The 20,371-nt window shown below is 45.0% G+C and overlaps 1 protein-coding gene across 4 annotated transcripts in view; it reads right to left on the bottom strand.

Annotated features, from left to right (window-relative positions):
• SP3 (Sp3 transcription factor) overlaps window positions 1–20,371 on the bottom strand; it is a 39,743-nt gene that overhangs the window by 13,474 nt on the left and 5,898 nt on the right. The gene's annotated exons all lie outside the window — the stretch shown is intronic.

Raw genomic sequence — 20,371 nt, 5'->3', positions numbered from 1 at the left:
CAGACCAGATTCAGGTCAGACCTCCTCATTCAGTTTATTTATCAAAACAAGAAATACGCGATCACTGAGCGGTTAATGTACGGATAACATTTATAGAAAAAAGGCAATGATAAACTGGCCACCCAATTCAGTCAGAGATGTTCTAGAGCAGTGTTTCCCAAATGTGGTTCCGTGGAAACCTTGGGTTCCACGGAGCAGTCCCAGGGGTTCCACCATGGCTCTCCTCCACCCCCTCTCCCCCCACTCCTCCATAGCGGCTGTGGAGAGGGTGAGCAGCCACAAAGAGACAGACTGTTTGCTCCACTGAGGCTCGTGCGGGAAGCTCCGGCTCTGCACGCTGCTCGTTCGGGGAAGATGACCCGTGGCAAAAGCTGCCGGTGAAGAAAGTGGAGAGCGAGGTGCATGAGAAGGGAGTGCAGGGAGGAAGGGTGGGGAGGGTGGTGGTTACAGCTCGCGCCAGAGCAGGAGAGCAGTGACAAGAGAGGCATGGGATATCTACTTATAAGGAAAGTGTATGGCAGTATAGAAAGGTGAGAGCGAGCAGGGGAGGTGTATAGGAAGGAGTGAGGGAAAGTGTATAGGGGGAAGTGTATAGGAAGGAGTGAGGTGTGTGTGTGTGTGTGTGTGTGTGTGTGTGTGTGTGTGTGTGTGTGTGTGTGTATATATATATATATATATATATATATATATATATAGAGTGTGTGTGTGTGTGTGGGGTGTGTGGGGTGTGTGGGGTGTGTGGGGTGTGTGGGGTGTGTGGGGTGTGTGGGGTGTGTGGGGTGTGTGGGGTGTGTGGGGTGTGTGGGGTGTGTGTGGGTGTGTGTGGGGTGTGTGTGTGTGTTATAGTAAAGGAATAACACGTATATTGTAGAGCAGCATTTCCCAAATGGGGTCCCGTGGAACCCTGAGGTCTTTAAAAATGTATTGGGATAGTGGGGGACTTTTAAAAAAACCCCGATGTTCCGTGAGGTAAAATTAAGTGTTTTGCGAAAAAATAAAACATTTAAAAATTGCAGCCGCCAGGATGGGCGGAGACACCAATCCACTGCGGGTCCCTTACCCCCCCACACCATAATAATAAACAAAGAATCTGATGCTATAATTATCATATAAGTAAGAGTAAAGCCGTATCATTTTTTTCCCCCTGATGGGCACGTATACAGGACGGCTGCATTTGTTTATGGGACATGAAAGAGGACAAAACGTGTAGTTGCCTTCCCCCTGCAAAAATGTAACTTTCAATTTAAAGGTATTTGATCTTGAACCAAGAAAAATTGTCGTCTGCGGCGGATCTCTTTTTTTTTTTCATGTGCTACGCTAAAAATATTTAAGGTGTTCCATTCTATTGTACAAAATAAAAAAGGGTTCCACGACTAAATTTAATTGGGAAACACTGCTCTAGAGAATGGTGATAAAGATTGTCTCGTGTATTTCCAGTCCTTAACTTTAAAAACGGCATCCCCACTATACTATTGTACAATCATTTTTTGCAGTGTTTTAAAAAGCCTTTCCTACTTATTTTGTGCTGGAGATCTCTGAAGATTGCTTGTAAATTAGTATGCTTTGGCCAATTAAAATGGCTTTTGTTGTGTTTTGTTTTTACACTTATATAAGTAAATGTGTGTTTCATGACTTTAAATATAAAATCGTGAAGATAAATATTTGCTGTGCATCCAACATAAAAATAAATAAATATGGAAAGACAGAAGCATTTAAGTGTACAGTCTTTGACAAGTACCAGTACCAATCCCATATCGCTTGTAGTCAAAGTAAAAATAATAATTTTAACCTATATTCATTTTTAATTAATCAAGATATTGAAGGGGAAAAAAATCCATTGCACCCGATAAGAATATATTTATCTTAATAATGTTTATAGCTCACTTAAAAATCAGATTTAAAATACATCCAAATTAGATCAATAACATTTATAGTTTGATTACTTATTTCAGATTTGTAAAAATAATAACAGTCTAACACAGAGGTGCGCAAATTGGGGGGCGCAAGTTTTTTTTGGGGGGGGGGGGAGCAGGCGGTTGTAGAGCTCCCGCCCTCTTCCACAAGGCATTTAAATTAAATGCCGGGGGACCGCGTGAGGTCTCTGCAACCTCTACTAACCGAGGTTCAGCCAGCTTCAGGATGCGTGACCATGGCAACGCGGCGTCATTTCCATTAACGTCACGGTTGCCACGGTAACGTGACGTCAAATGATGTCGCGGGTCACGTGACGCCACACGAGATAAGGGTGCACCGACAGAGGAGAGCAGGCATGGGGGCGCAGCAAATAAAAAAGTTTGCGCGCCCCGGGTCTAACATACAGTTGCTACCACACAATTTGAATCAAATGGAACTTAAACTAATAAATATTATGCATCAAAAAATAGCTGCAAGCAACAGGTATCCACGGCGCAAACTGGGTGAATAGTGAATAATATGTGGGAACAAACCCTGCGCAATAGTTACAGTTTGCGCCAGGGTTTGTTCACACATTTTATTTACTATTTACCCAGTTTGCGCCGTGGATTCCTATTGCTTGCACCTTGTGTTGTATTGTATTGTATGTCTTTATTTATATAGCGCCATTAATGTACATAGCGCTTCACAGTAGTAATACATGTGGTAATCAAATAAATAACAGATAATATAAATAACAGATCATGGGAATAAGTGCTTTAGACATAAAAGTAACATTTCGGAAGAGGAGTCCCTGCCCCGAGGAGCTTACAGTCTAATTGGTAGGTAGGGAGAACGTACAGAGACAGTAGGAGGGAGTTCTGGTAAGTGCGTCTGCAGGGGGCCAAGCTTATGTATCATGTGTTCAAATATCCACAGTGCTATTCATATGCTTCTTTAAGCAAGTGTGTCTTAAGGTGGGTCTTAAAGGTGGATAGAGAGGGTGCTAGTTGGGTACTGAGGGGAAGGGCATTCCAGAGGTGTGGGGCAGTCAGTGAAAAAGGTTTAAGGCGGGAGAGGGCTTTAGATACAAAAGGGGTAGAAAGAAGATATCCTTGAGAAGAATGCAAGAGTCTGGATGGTGCATAACGAGAAATTAGGGATGAGATGTAAGGAGGGGCAGAAGAATGTAAAGCTTTAAAAGTGAGGAGAAGAATGGAGTGTGAGATGCGGGATTTGATCGGAAGCCAGGAGAGGGATTTCATGAGGGGAGATGCTGAGACAGATCTAGGAAAGAGTAGAGTGATTCTGGCAGCAGCATTTAGGATAGATTGTAGGGGAGACAGGTGAGAGGCAGGAAGGCCGGACAGCAGGAGGTTGCAGTAATCAAGACGGGAGAGAATGAGGGCCTGAGCCAGAGTTTTAGCAGTCGAGCAACAGAGGAAAGGAAAGGGCGTATCTTTGTTATATTGAAAAAGCGACAAGTTTTAGAAATGTTTTGAATGTGAGGGGCGAATGTGAGAGAGGAGTCGAGTGTGACCCCTAGGCAGCGTGCTTGGGCTACTGGTGAATGATGGTAGTTCCAACAGTAATGTGGAAGGAGGTAGTAGGGCCAGGTTTGGGAGGAAGTATGAGGAGCTCTGTTTTAGCCATGTTGAGTTTAAGGCGTCGGAGGGCCATCCAGGATGATATAGCAGAGAGACATTCAGAAACTTTGGTTTGTACAGCAGGTGTAAGGTCAGGTGTTGAAAAGTATATTTGTGTGTCGTCGGCATAGAGGTGATAATTAAACCCAAAAGATGTTATTAGGTCACCTAGAGAGTGTGTACAGAGAAAAGAGAAGAGGTCCCAGGACAGAGCCCTGGGGTACCCCCACAGACAGATCAATAGAGAAGGAGGAGGTGTTAGCAGAAGAGACACTGAAAGTACGATGGGAGAGGTAGGATGAGATCCAGGATAGAGCTTTGTTCCGAATACCTAGAGTATGGAGAATGTGGAGGAGAAGAGGGTGGTCCACTGTATCAAATGCTGCAGAGAGGTCGAGTAATATGAGCAGAATGTAATGACCTCTGTCTTTGGCAGCATGGAGGTCGTCAGTTATTTTAGTGAGGGCTGTTTCGGTGGAGTGAGCAGTGCGGAAGCCAGATTGTAGAGTGTCTAGGAGAGAATAGGTGTTGAGAAAATGGAGCAAGCGAGAGAATACAAGACGTTCAAGGAGTTTAGAGGCAAAAGGCAGGAGGGAGACAGGTCGATAGTTAGAAAGACAGGTAGGGTCAAGCTTGCTGTTTTTGAGTAATGGTATGACTGTTGCATGTTTGAAGGAGGATGGAAAGGTTCCAGAGCAGAGGGAGGAGTTAAAAATGTGTGTGAGCGTAGGGATTATAGTAGGAGCAAGAGGTTATTGCGGTTGGGAGACCGCAGGTATCTGGCAGCACCTGATTTATGAGCATTAAGTCATTTCCAATTAATCATATTGGTTAATGCTCAGATTGTCACTGATATTTATCACGAGCACACAATCAATGTATTTTATATATGGGTTTGCGCTTTCTGTTCACCACTTTAGTTTATCAAAAAAATAGCTGTAAGAAAGCCCATGTGAGATTAATAAAATTGCAAAATTGAACACTTTGCCCTTAAAGCCAGCAACAGAACAATGTAATATGTATATAAAACAGCTACATACCAGCACGGTTGTCCTATTACCTTGAGTTAGGTGCAGTTTTCAACTACTTTTTACTTGCATAATCTAAATTCAAACAGATCCATACATTTTAGACTGATAAAAAAAAAAACAAGTTTGCGCACCCCTTATATAGATAACATGCTGGTCAGCATACAAATGCATTAGACTGCTAAAATTGATACTGTATATCACAACTTTTACGACTCATCAACTGAAAACCACTAATGCATTTTCACATTGTCAGTGCCACGGGTGGTTGTGACATGAGTGGCAAAGTAAATCTCAACATTTGTGCAATTGTGTTTTCTTTTCTTAAATGATTCCACTTTTAATATTCTAAGCTTGGAAAAACATTTTAACACCCTAATAAGCACACAGATAATAATGGGATTTTTTCCCCCAGGACACGGCATTTTACAATGCGAAAGGGCTAGGCAAGTTGTGTCTGGAATCATGTCACGCATCTTATTAGAGGTCATGTTTACTACTTTTAAAGCAGCAGACCCCGTGTTGATCCCCATTTTCCTTTTCCATTCTATGTTTATACTTTAATTTAGAAGATTTAATATTGCCCTTTCCACAGCTGTTTTTATTCCTAAAATACGATGCTTTGTTCCTGATACAGTATTTGCATTTGGAATATTAAGTGTCCGGGAGGTTAAAATGAAGCTCTCCACCGTCTAACGGTTACCATGTTTTTTTTTTTTAAAGAGCAAGACTTGTCATGTGGCAAGATACTAGTAACTTAAACTTCTGCGGGGGAAGGGAGGGGGGAGGAATTGGCTGCATTGAAAACACAAGGAAAAGTGGTGGACCCTAAAACAGAATGGGAAACAAATTGAATGCACTATGTTTAGTTTGAACATAGTAACTAAACAAGGAGGTATTCAGGTGCAACTTTTATTTGACCATCCACTTTCAGAAAATATAATCTTGATTAAGCAATCACTGATGCCCACTAAAAGTGACATGTAAGGGACATTTGTCGTTAAGGTCATAAACAATAGCCAGATACTAGTCTGTCAGCCTCAAAGAAAACTAACATTGCTGAGATATCACTTGTGCATCCCAGAGAGGTGACCCACAAGTTAGAGATTTTATTAAAAATTAGAATATCATGTGACGTCATCTACGCCACATAACAGGTACATATTTTTCATTGTTGCAAGGTGACGCATGCAATAAGACCACACACTACATGGGTAAGACCTGCCAAGGACAGATATCCATTTGTCATTCAAATTAGAAGCAAGACCGTCAAACTTAGGTTACAGCCATCCTAAAATCGCCTGAATCTATTGATATGACTCACATGTTTCTAAGTATTAGAGAAAGGAAGTCATACGTGCGTTTATTCATCGATATAGGGATTTCTGTTCTATGTTTTATCCTGTTATTTTAAGAAACTGCTGCATTTTTTGTAATCCTGTTTCTGGAATTTAAGCACTGTATATTTATATATATTAAAACTTTACTAAGTAATACTTTGGGGCTCTGAATAAACTGTTGCACGCTTTGTAGTGTGTTTTTACATTTTCTGACACATTTTGCTATAACAGATGTGTGTGTTAAGTACATATTTTTTTCTGTGATAAATAGGGACTCGAGACCCTGGCAGATGTATATTAATTACATATTTTTGCACATTTCTTGGGTGGTGGAAGCGGAAAGATATGATTGCAATTGAGTATGGGGTTAATATCAACTAATTGAAAGTACCTTGCATAGGAGAAAGGTGAGCTGGCTAGAGTAGCTGTGTGTATTAACCCTGGTTGCACATCTAAGTCACATGCTTACTTGTGTGCTGTTTGTGACAGATGGTTTATGGGGACAGATTGAGGGAAGATATTGTTCATTTGAGTGACCTTTACGAAGGTGAAAAAGTGAGCCAGCTTGCGAGTTGTGCATTAACCCTTGTCCCGTATGCAGGTCACGTGCTCACAGGTGTGCCGTATGTGGCAACCAGAATAAAAATTGTATATTGTGCGATGTGTTTAGAAGTTGGTTATAATGCGATAATCAACACCTGCAGTCATTTGGGGAATGCCAAAAAGGAGTGACTAGGTTATTAAAGGCACCGACTCTGAAAAACATTGGCACTCTTTGAATCAAAGGTGACCCTGGATGTCACTTAATCCCCCTATTCCTCAGGCACCAAACAAATTGTAAACACGTTGGGGAAGGGACTGGGTCTGCAAAATTGTGTCTCAAGTACTGTGCGCTAGATTGTAATTGTGAAGCGAATATAAAATAACGTTTCAAGAAAAGTTTCTAACAGGTTAAGTATAGCACTGTAATTCACTCATAGCTCTCATGAGCAGGACCCTCATTACCTTTTATATCTGTTTGAGCTTGTTTGTCCTTATTTGGTATGACCGTTCTGTTCTGACTGACAGATTAAATCTGTCAGTGGTGATATTGGATACCGAGGCTTGAGCCTCATTACTCCAAGTTCTCTTGTTGAGTGTATTGTCGCACTCTTTAGGAAGCTTCTTGATCTGTGTTACTTGCCACAGTTGAGTTGGTTTCACAGGGTCAGCGCTGTGATGGGTCGTGGGTAGCGTTATTTGGTATGTCATCGTTTATGTAATTTATTCAATTCTGTTCCCCCATAGTACCGTGTCCGCTACAGAATATGCCACGTTAATAAAAATAAACACAAACTAAATTTGCATCTTCACTTCGCATATACAAAAATAATAATAAATAAGAGTTTGTACTTAGCGCTTTACAGAGACATTTTGCAGACAGTCCATGCCCCGTAGAGCATACAATTCTGTTTTTTGGTGCCTGGGGCACAGGGAGATAAAGTGACTTGCCCAAGGTCACAAGAAGCCAACAACAGGAATTGAACCAGGTTCCCCTTCTTCATACTCAGTGCCAGTCAGTGTCTTTACTCACTGAGACGCCCCTTATACATTTATACGTATATTTTAAATAAATGCATAAAAACAAACACTTGTATTGTCAAAATATCGCAAGTAGCACATGTGTACAGAATTTACAATATGAAACCAGCCAAGATTACCTACCTAGAAAAAACAAATACTATAAACTTCATTACATAACTATTTGTAGTATCATAAGCCTGTATGCTGGCCTCTAACACTGTACAAATAAGGCAAACAAACGTGCGCAGCAAGTAACAGATATAGATAATCCATCCTAATACCCGAATATGTGCCAGTGTTAGAAGTGATCACCAACATTTAGATCAATAGGAGAGGTCCAAAAATAATCAGAAACTGAGAATAGACGATTGCAATTTAAAACCTTTGGTTGGAAGCGCAGATGACCACGAAAATAAATGTATGTCTGACCTGAGATACTGTGTGCTGCTAGACTCCTTTTTCATTTCTACAAAATAACCTCTGGAAACACCCGATTCGCCCCAAAGACCTCTCCCTAAGATGCCAAAGACCTCTCCCAATATGCCTTCAGTGCCCTGTCCACCAAGCCAGCGTGTGCATTTACTGCCCCCCCCCCCCCCCCCATATCTGAACAGAGATAGGCTTTGATTATACCAGCTCCGGTTGGGCACATGTTCTCGTGCCGTTTTCAATTACCGAAACCAGGCAACCGGAGGAGACAGGGAGGCGTGGCGTAGGCGTTGTCGGTTCGCTGTCATTTGGCTGAACCGTTCACGTGACGCGGCTGTCACTAGCAGAAAACAAAATCCCAGATCTGTCGCCCTGCAGTTCGTGTCTGCGCGCGTCGCCCTATGTAAACTTTTATTGTATTCAAGGCGCTTTTGGTATAATCACAGCAACAATGTGTGCTGCTTTTTCCATTTCTACAAAAGAATCTCTGGGACATAATACCGGAGTCGCCCCAAAGGAGTCAGCCAAAGACTGCCGCCGTTTGGTAATGTTACAGCTGCTCAATTGCATTCTGAAACTCACCAACCCACCTCATCCACTGTACCCAATGTTTCAACTTACCCTGCCTTATAGAATGTAAGATCCTTGAGGCAGGGTCTCTTCTAACACATGGAAGGTTTATCCTACCTCTCCCGACAATTTTCACCCTGTCTGTAAATGTTACATATGCCCATAATGATCTCTCTAACTGTCCATGAAATGCCTGTAAACTGAATGTATAACCTTTATTCATTTAATGCAACCATGTATTACAACTTTGGCTTCTCCTGTCACAAAATAATTATATTTAATTGTAGTTGTTCTCAAACTGACTAAAGTATTGCGATGCCCCCTTAAACAGAGGCCTGGGGGGCGTGCCGATGACGTCATCCGTAGCAGTCGGGTAAGAGGAGAGCTCCGGAGACCAGCTCGCATAAACGCCTAATTAAGCGCTTTCATACGGCGAGAAAAACCGCCAAAAGTGCCCTCCCCAACCGCTGAAGCACCAGCCATGTCACAGAAGGGGAAAAATCAGGCCGCGCAGGGAGTAACTAAGTACTTTGCTCCGGCGCGGCAAAGCTCCGACACGGGAGCAAGGAAGCAAGATGGCGGATCCCCGCCAGGCGCACGAGGAGCCAAATCTGGGCCGCCTGACCCTGAAGGAGCTGGGAAGTCTGGAGACAGCCTCCCCTCGGACGAGGGAATCACCAAATCCTACCTGGAGGAACTCCACGGTAAGCTGTACAGAACCCTGCAGGCTGACCTTAAAGACGCAGTGACAGAAATAAAACAGGACATCCAGGGCCTAACAGAAAGAACCACAACCCTAGAGAGCAGACTTGAAGAGGTCCTTAGACATCAATCTGACGCCGATGATGAAATAATCCGTCTAGGCAATGAAGTCTTCTCTCTGAAGGATGGGCTAGAACAGCGGTGCGCAAACTGTGGGGCGCGACCCCCAGGGGGGGCGCGAGACTGCTGACGGGGGGCGCGGGGTTTAGAGGCCCCGCGCGCTTCCCGAAGGCACTTAAATTAAGTGCCGGGGGAGCTGCAGGGCCTCTGTAAACCTAACTTACCGTGGCTCCGGCGGCTTCCTCCCTGTGTCGCCATGGCAACGCGGCGTCAAAATGACGCTGCGAGGTCATGTGACGTCACGTTGCTATGGCAACGTGACGTCATTACGCCGGAGCGCGGGTAAGTTGGGGTTGGGAGGGGGGCGCGGGAGTGAGGGGACAGCCGGCAGGGGGGCGCAGGGAAAAAAGTTTGCGCCCCCCTGGGCTAGAGGACCAGGAGAACCGGGATCGCCGCCAGAATTTAAGAATTCGCGGCATCCCTGAAACGGTTCTGCCTGGTCAGCTCAAAGAGAACCTGACGGACCTATTTACTATGATATGCAACGATCTGGATCAACGAGATCTCGAAATAGACCGTGCCCATCGTGCGCTGGGCCCGAGGTCGGACGATACCAACCGCCGCCGAGACGTAATAATCCGGCTTCATAGTTACTCGACTAAGGAAAAAATCATCGGGGCCTGTCGAGAGCGGGACACTATTCAATTCCGCGAGGAGTCGCTCCAAATATATAATGATTTATCAAAGCCGACTATAAACCGTCGAAAAGAAATGCGCCCCCTCACTCTTCTCCTACGAGAGAAAGGCATCAAATACAAATGGGGCTTCCCTTTTAAGCTCATCGTTAATAACAAAGGGAAATACGTTACACTCAGACGACATGGAACACCTGGCAAAGGCCTTCGGCTTGTCCCTCGTGAGGCCACGAGCTCCTGAACCAGACCGAGACCATCCCCGTGATACGGAAGATCTGCCGGTGAGAGCCTCAATGAGATTGGCGGGTCAGAAAGAGTCACGGGATAAATGAGAATTCCCCTGAGATACTTACACCCACGGAGGATCCCCTGATGATCCGAACACTCCTGAAAAGCAAGGTGACCAAGAGCCGAGGGACTTCACTCCGCCTGTTGGACGGTGTTCCCATTCTACTCCACGATGCTGCTGATGCAGAGACTCCACGGACTGACCGTGACACACTCTCACTGAACAACACCCTGCCCAACGAGATCATCCGATGCGGCCCACTAGACGCTCCCAGATCCTGATATTACAACGACCGGAGCCGCCTGCATCTCATCAACCACACCCTGCTCCCCTTCAACCCCCTCGGCCGAGGGAAGGCCTGCGACTCCATACACGAAGTGCAGAGACGCAGTTACGGAGGGCAAAAATAACAATGACCTACCATTATAGCAGACAATGCAGACCCCTGGACCAACCCACCCAGGTCCAGTGGTCTTTTCAGAGACACTCGAAGTCAACGCTATCCTGACGGGTCTGTAAGGAGTAGTTGTGAGAAAAAGTTTATTTTCTTCTTTTTTCACTAGATTAGTATATGTTAATTCATTTTAGTTAAATAAGTTATATGTGGTTATGTAGAATAGAAACAGTTATAATAATAGCAACACACAATAGCAACACACAAGATATAATCCTCTGTATCCCTCCCTCCCCCCCTTCCCCTCTCCTCCCCTCCCTTTCCCTCCCCCCCTTTCCCCCCTTTTCCCCTCCCTCCCTAACCCCCCCCCCTCCTTCGCAATCAAAACCCTGTGCATACGCTGTAAGGGAAAGCCTGGCGAGAGATCTCAGATGAGAGCATATAGGGAGACCAACTACCTTAGATAAGCAGCCTGCATGCCGCCAATTGCGAGGGACGCAGGATAACAAAGTCTTTAACTAAGGGCCATGCCTGCGTGGCCTCACTACACCCCCCACCCTCCCCATTCTATGCCCCCCCCTCCTTTCCCCCAGGTCTAAGAACCAACAATGGTGTAGAGCACTACAAAAAAAACGATTGATACTATGTATGTTATGTATGCAATTTATGCAACTGACACCTAAAAGCACTGATCCTTGAAATTCCCCTTCTCCCCCGACTCTAACCTCAGGCTTGAGGAGAAGCACTCTGATTCTCTTTGTACTACGCTTACGCTAGGCATAGAACTAAAACCACCTGTCCTAAGTGGGAAAGGACAGACTCTAAGTTACAATAAGCAATACAGACAAAATGGCGCACCAAAGGTCAAATAAAATTGTCTCCCTGAATGTAAAGGGCTTGAATAATAACCGGAAAAGGAGACTTGCCCTTCAGGAAATAAAAAAGTCAGGCGGGGACATTGTTTTCTTGCAGGAGACGCATTTCACATCTCACGACCCGCCCAAAACGCATATCCGATGAGCTATTTCTCATCTTTTAGTAGTAAACGTCAAGGAGTTGCTATTCTGATTCGTCGGGGCACTCCATTTAATTTAACAAAAGTAAAGACGGATCCAGAGGGTAGATTTATTGTGGTCTATGGCTCACTCTCGGGATTGGCAATCGCCCTAATTAACCTCTACGCCCCAAATGAAAACCAGACAGATTTTCTAAAAAAAACTTCTGGAAGAAATAGACCCGGCGTACATGTCCTCAATACTCACAGCAGGAGACCTTAACATGGCTCTCAACCCGACTGAAGACATATCGTCTGCCCCAGGACGTCTTCATTCAACCCAATCCCATTAAAATTAAAGATATTATGGGGGAGTTTTCTTTGGTGGACATTTGGAGAACACAGCACCAGGGGCAAAGAGACTTTACTTTTTATTCGGCCCCTCACCAGACCTACTCCCGTATCGACTACTTCCTGGCAACCAAGAACGTCCTAGAGGCCGCCGCTAACTCAGACATTGGCCCAATTACGTGGTCGGATCATGCTCCCATCACCCTGACCCTATCCATTCCATTTGTCAAAATAGTCTCATAAAGCTGGAAATTAAATGACTCCCTACTGAACCACCCCGAGATAGAAAAGGAGATTAAAAAATCCCTTATGGATTACTTCAGAATAAATGCAGGGTCGGTCACATCTCCAGCAACCCTGTGGGAAGCCCATAAGGCGACAATTCGAGGAAATTTCATCTCAATAGCCTCCCACAGGAAAAAAGTTAAAACTAAACTAACCAAAGAGCTTACAGAAAAAAATTATCAAATTAGAGCAGCAGCACAAATCAAACCCTTCTCGGAAAATTTATAAACGGCTGACAACTGCTAGAACCGATTTGAAAGAGATCCAACTGGAAAACGTAGAAAAGGCTCTTAAATGGACGGGTCAGAGGTATTATGACAAGGGAAACAAGGCTGACAGACTTCTTGCCAGTAAGTTGCGGGGAGTACAAAAAAGATCACAAATAACGGCGATTAAAAATAAATCTGGTGAAACAATCTATAACGAGGACAAAATAGCAGAAGAATTTACTAAATTTTACACCAAGCTATATAACCTGAGAGCTCACTCTGCTAACCCAAAAAATGACGAACTAAAGCCTATAGTAGAATATCTAGACGAATGTACGCTCCCCTCCCTTACGGAGATGGAAAATGCTAGCCTAAACGCAAAAATATCACTGGAAGAATTGAAAGCAGCTGTAAAAACATCAAAATCTTCCAAAACGCCGGGCCCTGATGGCTTCACAAATGTCTATTATAAGAAATTTCTACCCATACTGTCCACCCACTTATTGAATTTGTTCAACTCATTTTTAGAAGGTAATCCTATCCAGCCATCAATGTCATCAGCTAACCTGGACATAATACATAAAGAAGGGAGGGATCCAACTCAGTGCGGAAGTTACAGACCAATATCATTACTGAACAAGGATCTGAAATTGTACAGTAAAATACTGGCGAACAGGCTTAACCCCATTTTACCCAGGCTAATCCACATAGACCAAGTCGGGTTTGTCTTGGGCCGCCAGGCATCGGACAATACCCGGAAAATAATTAACATAGTCGACCATGTCCACATATCAGGCTCAAAGGCAATGCTATTAAGCTTGGACGCAGAGAAGGCATTCGACAGAATAGACCGGCTCTTTCTGGATCAAACAGTGATAAATTTTGGCTTCAAAGACTCATTTCTCGAGGGCGTCAGAGCACTCTATCAGAATCCGTCCACCACGGTTAGACTCCCTGGTGGAAATTCTGAGAGGTTCCACATTAAAAACGGTACACGCCAAGGCTGCCCCCTGTCCCCCCTCCTTTTTGCCCTCACGATCGAACCACTAGCGTTCAAAATACAAAATAACCCAAATATTCAGGGCATTCTTATTGGAAAAACGAATTACAAAATATTACTATTCGCTGACGATATCATTCTAACTTTAAGCAAACCCCAAACTTCCCTTCCTAACCTTCAAAAGGAACTGACGGATTTTGGAAAGATATCAGGTTACAAAATCAACAGCGACAAATCAGAGGCCCTAAATCTTAGTCTCCCAGACCCCGAAGTAAAACTACTCAAATTGAACTTTAGCTATAGGTGGTGTCCTTCATACGTTAAATACCTGGGAGTTAATGTGTCAAGACACCATCAAGCTCTATATCGTGATAACTACCCAGCGTTGTGGGAAAAGATCAAAAAAAATTGGATCAGTAGGAAGGTTACCAGATCTCATGGATCGGGAGAATGATTTCTGTAAACATGAGCATACTCCCAAGAATATTATATTTCTTTCAAACACTCCCGGTCCATGTCCCTGGCACTGATCTAAAAAACATTCAAAATAGACTGTTTCATTTTATTTGGCAGGGTAAAAGACCCAGAATCGCGAGATCAATCTTGTTGGCATCACGAGCCAGAGGAGGCATGGGGGTACCGGATATAAATAAATATTATCAAGCCGCTCAACTGAAACAGGCAGTAACGTGGAATACAGACCCAGCCCTTTGTTGCTGGGTTCAAATAGAGTCCTATTATGCCACAATGCCTTCTGTTAGCTTGCCTCTGGAGCCTGGACAAAGGAGATAAACAAACCCATAACCTTAAATTAAAGGCTACGCTACATACGTGGGAAGTCTGGTCTAGATGTAAAACTAAATATGGCCTGTCCTCTTCTAACTCCCAGTTGACGCCCATCCTAAATAACCCAAAATTCCCACCAGGATGCGGATCCAAGCCGTTCGACCAACTAAGTGCGAGGGGAGTTGGGACGATTGCCGATCTTTTAAGCCTTGGGAAGCTTCTGAGCTATCAAGATTTAAGGGCCAAATACAACATTTAAGAATTAGATACATTTAAGTTCCTTCAAATCAGACATTTTAACCAAAAAAACATGCCCATTCCCGGAATTCACTTCTCTTACAAAATTTGAGTATCTCTGTAAAACTAAGACCTATCAAAAAGGTCTAATATCGGAAATATACAGTGAACTCGAGAGATCGTCGACCCCTCCTCTACATGACTATATGGTCAAATGGGCGGCAGATTTAAACATTGATATAGAAAGAGAGACGTGGGAAGAAATCTGGAAGGCAGCCTCAGAAACTTCTATATGCACCACAACAAAAGAGAATATTTATAAAATCATGTTTTTCTGGTATCTTACCCCAGCACGATTAAACCAAATCTACCCCCTGGCATCAGATCTATGTTGGAGAGGTTGTGGTCATAGAGGGGACATGGCCCACATCTGGTGGACATGTCCGGAAATTGTGAAATACTGGGCCAAGGTCCAAATTCTGATAAAAGAGGTCACTGACCTGGAACTGCCTATTGAACCACTAACCTTCTACTGGCCAGGCCAATCCCCAGAATTGACCGACCAACTAGGAAATTGATCTCCTTAATCCTCACAGCGGCTAGATGTGAAGTTGCGGCCTCCTGGAAGAGAATAACTACACCTGCGATAAGGACGATCAAAAAGAGAATCAGTGAGGTGATGCTCATGGAAAAGCTAACGGCTACCCTTAGACAAAATCTATTCGCATTCTACAAAATTTAGGAGCCTTGGATCCTACTAACTAGACAAAGCTAACCGACTAGATAAAGCTACATAACTCAATATCCAATATGAGACCCCCCCCCCCCTTCTCTCTCTGAAGGCTCCCCTCACCACGTCAATTTAGGTTGTCTATTCTTTTCCTCCTAAAAAATGTAAAACTGTTCACGAATTAGGCTATGTTGATTGTACGATGACAAATGTTGTATCAATGCCTAATAAAACCATTTGAAACAAAAAAACAGAGGCCTGTATTTACTTTAGAAAATAAAAAAAAATGATGATGAAATGTAACCCCTGCTTATTGCAGGGGGAGGAGCCCATTATTCTGACAATAGTAATGCCTCTTTAAGATACTTTATGTTACTTCATAAGCAGTTACTGCTTTCGATTCAGGTGACGAACAGATACTGATCAGGGATCTTTAAAGACCACTAAATCAATTGTCACTTGTCAATTTCTACACTTCTATTTGACAGAAGTTGCATAGGAAGCCTTCTTTAATATGAAAGTAGGGCAATACTTTCACAGACTATGGAGCAAAACATTTAGTTTTTCAGTAATTTGTCTAACAACTCCTACAAATACAGAAGTACAGTATGTTGCAGCAGTTAAGATGGCCCAAAGCAGTTCTACATATTCAAATAAAGTACTTTCAATCCACCAATGTGAAATAATTGCAGTAGTATGGTTTTTAATGTTGATGATGGATGCCTTATGAAAAACGCATCAGTTGTTTTGGAAATGTTTGCAGATATTGTAAATTAAGACTTGGGTGTTATTTCACAATTAGTTACAATTATCTTGTGACATTTTTAACTTGCTTCAAGTGGAGAACACCCCCCCTTTCTTCCTCCTTCCATGCTGATCCTTGGACAGTAAGGGGCCCTACACAACTTTAGGTGGAAGAAACATTAATTCAAATCTTGTATACATCACTGACATTCCACCAATTAGTTCTATCGGTCCCACTAGGTGAGCACCTCTAACCCAAAATGGGTGTAAAAAGAAAAAGGACCAGCGACTTATTTTCTTAAACATTTTTAACCAATTCGTTTCTCTTAAATACATTTTAACTAATTTGCTTATGACACTACAATGGTCTCTTTCTTCCTGTAAAAAGTCTGAGGTGTGTTCCAAGTTGGATTTTACACAATACCAAGAAATCACAGATGTTCTTGCTACAAGTTCCAGTTCCCCGTTTTGGTAACACCTTCCTCCTTAGCTATAACAGCTGTTCAGCCATTCACCTCTGTTGAACTTAATCCTCTTCTCCTGCTTAAATGCATAATCAGCCAGTGTTACACATCTATGCAGGTGATGACTATTCACAAGCCCTTCTTGCCAATTAGCATTCAGCAGGTGACATTGGCATCTGGCTCATGTGCAGCACAAGGTTTCTAGTAACTGAACATGTAACTCCTAGGAAACAGCTTTCAAAAAAAGCAATTCTAACAGATCATCTTTTTTCTAACACACAAGAATTTTGGACCCATGCAAAGTTTTATTTTTCCAGCAAAACCTTGGTTAAAGGAAACAATATTTTCTCCTATTTCTGTTAAACCACTAACTTTTATTGGCTTGGTTATGTGATGTGTGGTGCAAGGGGGGGGGGGGGGGGGGGGGGGGAACTTGTATTAACACAGGCCAAGAATATGATAACTATATGCACAGATAAAAAAAATAAAGCATTTTCAGGAGAAAATGAATCATTGATCTAAAACAAAACCAAAAAAATCATATTAGAAATACATTGCATGCATATATATATATATATGTGTGTGTGTGTGTGTTTTTGTGGGTATGAATTGAATGGTCTTAATAGATAATTTGGCAGATTACCAGAAGAAAACACAAAAAAGCACAAAAGTAGCTGCCTGCAAGCACCCTTCTGTAGTTTTTGAAGACGTAGAATTTTGTTATAAACATAAAATTGTGTTGTGGCTTCATGGGGAAAAAAAAGTCTCAGATTTAACAGGCTGTTCATTTCTTGGGCAGCCATGAGGAAGTAGCAGCACATGTAGAGGAAAACAGCATATTCGTTCACATCCATTTTTTATGCTAACGTTTAACCACTGAAACACAGTGCCACCTAGGAACAAATTGAACTAATGGCTCCGATACATTTAACAGGTTAAAGTTAGATGGCCAATTCCATATTAAAGAAAAAAACAAAAACGTAAAATGTATAGCAGTCTACAGTACTTTGAAAGTTTATTCTGACAAAATAGCCTGATGATTAGGGTGACTTTTACTAACCTTATATCTGTCTTACCAGTCTATCATTCTGCCCTTTGAACGCTCAGACTTTGGGAGGCTACAATTACCTACTGCCCAGGGTGGAGTCAACAACACTGACAATACCCCCCTCCATTCAGAATTCTGCAGTAACTGAGAAGTAAAAGTTTTCATACGTTTAAAAATTATTTGATAGTACTTCTGTCTTCTAAGGCATTCATCACTTAGTTTTAAACCCCTTAAATGTATTGCTGTCATTCGGTCACATTTATTCTAAGTGAAACTGCATCTAAAACAGAAGAGGTACTAGACAAGCTCACAGACAAGACTACAAATGTGTCATGTGAGTTTTTATTCCTATTACTACTGCTCATTTTCAAGGGAAAAAAAAGGACAAAGTATCAAAAACAAACAGTAGCAAGGTTATTTGATCCAGACCAAGTCACATTAACACCATATACTAAGGCTCATTGTATGGAATGAAAAACAATAATATAGATAGATATCTATCAGAAAAAAAATTGTATGCCTGTTGCACCCACACCTCATTGGCCTGCGGGGTGGCCTGACGTCAAGGTCACGCAGGGCGTGACAGTGACACCACCCCCTCACACCGCATGCGCCTCTTGGACTCACTCTCCATTAGGTGACTCACTCTCCTCGAGAGCCACACGCCGTTCCTGAGCCTCTAGGTACCATCCACCCCCGCCATCCACCCGCCGCTCCACACCTCAACCCGCACCGCCGGCTGCCACCTGCACCCGACCCGCCGCCTCACACACTCCCCGCGCGGTGTGGTGGGCTGCGGGGGGGGGAGGGGAAGATGGCCGCGGGGGGGGGAGATGTGCGCCGGGGGGGAGAGCAGGGCAGTAGCGGGCGTGGCCGACTGTCCCCTGGGACGGGCGGTCCCTTCCCCCTCGGTGCTACGTTCCCCCACGCCCTTGCCCTGGTTGCCCGCGCAGGGCGGGAGATGGTCGCGAAGGGTGGTGAAAGGAGGGCAGGGCAGTAGTGGGCGCGGCACGGCTGTCTGTATTCTGGGGCGGCCGGTGGAGGGAGACGGGGAGCCTCCTGCTACGATCGCCGCCCTTTCCTCCCCCCCAAACCCCCCTCCTCTCCCCACCGGCACTCACCTCCAAACTAGTGCCTCTTACTCCAGTTTGTCTGTGTGTGTGTGTGTGTGTGTGTGTGTGTGTGTGTGTGTGTGTGTGTGTGTGTGTGTGTGTGTGTGTGTGTGTGTGTGTGTGTGTGTGTGTGTGTGTGTGTGTGTGTGTGTATGGGAGAGTGTGTGTGTGTATGGGAGACAGTCTGTGTGGTGGGGGCCCGGGGGGGTGATGCAGGGGGGGGTAATGTGAGGTGCAAGTGTGGGGGGGGTGGAAGTGATGTGAGGTGCAAGTGTGGGGGGGTGGAAGTGATGTGAGGTGCAAGTGTGGGGGGGTGGAAGTGATGTGAGGTGCAAGTGTGGGGGGGTGGAAGTGATGTGAGGTGCAAGTGTGGGGGGGGTGGAAGTGATGTGATGTGCAAGTGTGGGGTGGGGAGTGATGTGAGGTGCAAGGGTGGGGGGGGGGAGTGATGTGAGGTGCAAGGGTGGGGGGGGAAGTGATGTGACGTGCAAGGCGCGGGGGACAGTGGATGTGGGGGCCAGGGTGGTGGAAACTGATGTGGGGGGGCAGGGAGGGGAGACCGCAGCTGTGAAGGAGGGGGGAGACGGAGCTGTAAACGTGGGGGCCAGTCAGCTGTGAAGGGGGGTAAATCATGGGAGACGCTGGGTATATCAGCTAATATATATATACACACATACACATACACATACACATACACATACACATACACATATATATATATATACACACATACAGGTAAACCCCGATATAGCGCGGGTCCTCGGGGGCCACCCGATCTGACCGCGCTAGACCCGGGGTCGCGCTAATTAAAAAAAAAATGGCCGCCGCGCGCCTGATCGGGAGGGGAGGGAGTGAGGAGGGAAGGAAGGAAGGAAGAGGTGGCCGGAAGCCCTACACGTCCCCTAGCAACGGCGAGTCCAGCCACAAACTGCTCCTTACCTCCCACCACCGGCATCCATTTCCTCCCCCCCCCATGCCCCAACACCTACACCCCCTTTTCGGCATAGCCCTCGGCGGCCCTCCGAGTCCCAGCCTGCTCCTCACTCACCCCCCCTCCTCGGCATATACCACGCGGCCCTCGAGTCCCCGCCTGCTCCTAATTCACCCCCCCTCCTCGGCATAGCCCCACGCGGGCCCTCCGAGTCCCAGCCTGCCTCCTCACTCACCCCCCCCCCTCCTCCCGACACCCCCCCCCTCCTCCTGATGCCAGCTCCGCTCTGATCTCAGCAGCCGACACCAAAGGTAGGGAGGGGGAGTGTGCTGTGCGAGCAGTGCGCGCTGGTGCGAGCAGTGCGCGCTGTGCGAGCAGTGCGCGCTGTGCGAGCAGTGCGCGCTGTGCGAGCAGTGCGCGCTGTGCGAGCAGTGCGCGCTGTGCGAGCAGTGCGCTGTGCGAGCAGTGCGCTGTGCGAGCAGTGTGCTTGTGCGAGCAGTGTGCGCAGGGGAGCAGTGTGCGCGAGCCACGTGAAAACCACGTTATAACGGGGTCGCACTATAACGGGGTTTACCTGTATGTATGTATGTATGTATGTATGTATGTATGTATGTATGTGGGGGGGGGGAGGGAGCTGTGAAGGGGGGGAGGAGCTGTGAAGGGGGGGCCGGAGCGCTGTGAACAAGAGAGAAAGAGAGAGAGAGAAAGAAAGAGAGAAAACGAGAGAAAACGAGAGAGAAAGAGAGAGAAAAAGAGAGGGAGAGGGAAAGAGAGGGAGAGGGAAAGAGAGGGAGAGGGAAAGAGAAAGAGG

This window comes from Ascaphus truei, chromosome 7 (genome assembly GCF_040206685.1).
Source record: "Ascaphus truei isolate aAscTru1 chromosome 7, aAscTru1.hap1, whole genome shotgun sequence".
NCBI classification, from domain to species: domain Eukaryota; kingdom Metazoa; phylum Chordata; class Amphibia; order Anura; family Ascaphidae; genus Ascaphus; species Ascaphus truei.
This window is presented reverse-complemented; position numbering and strand designations above follow the sequence as displayed.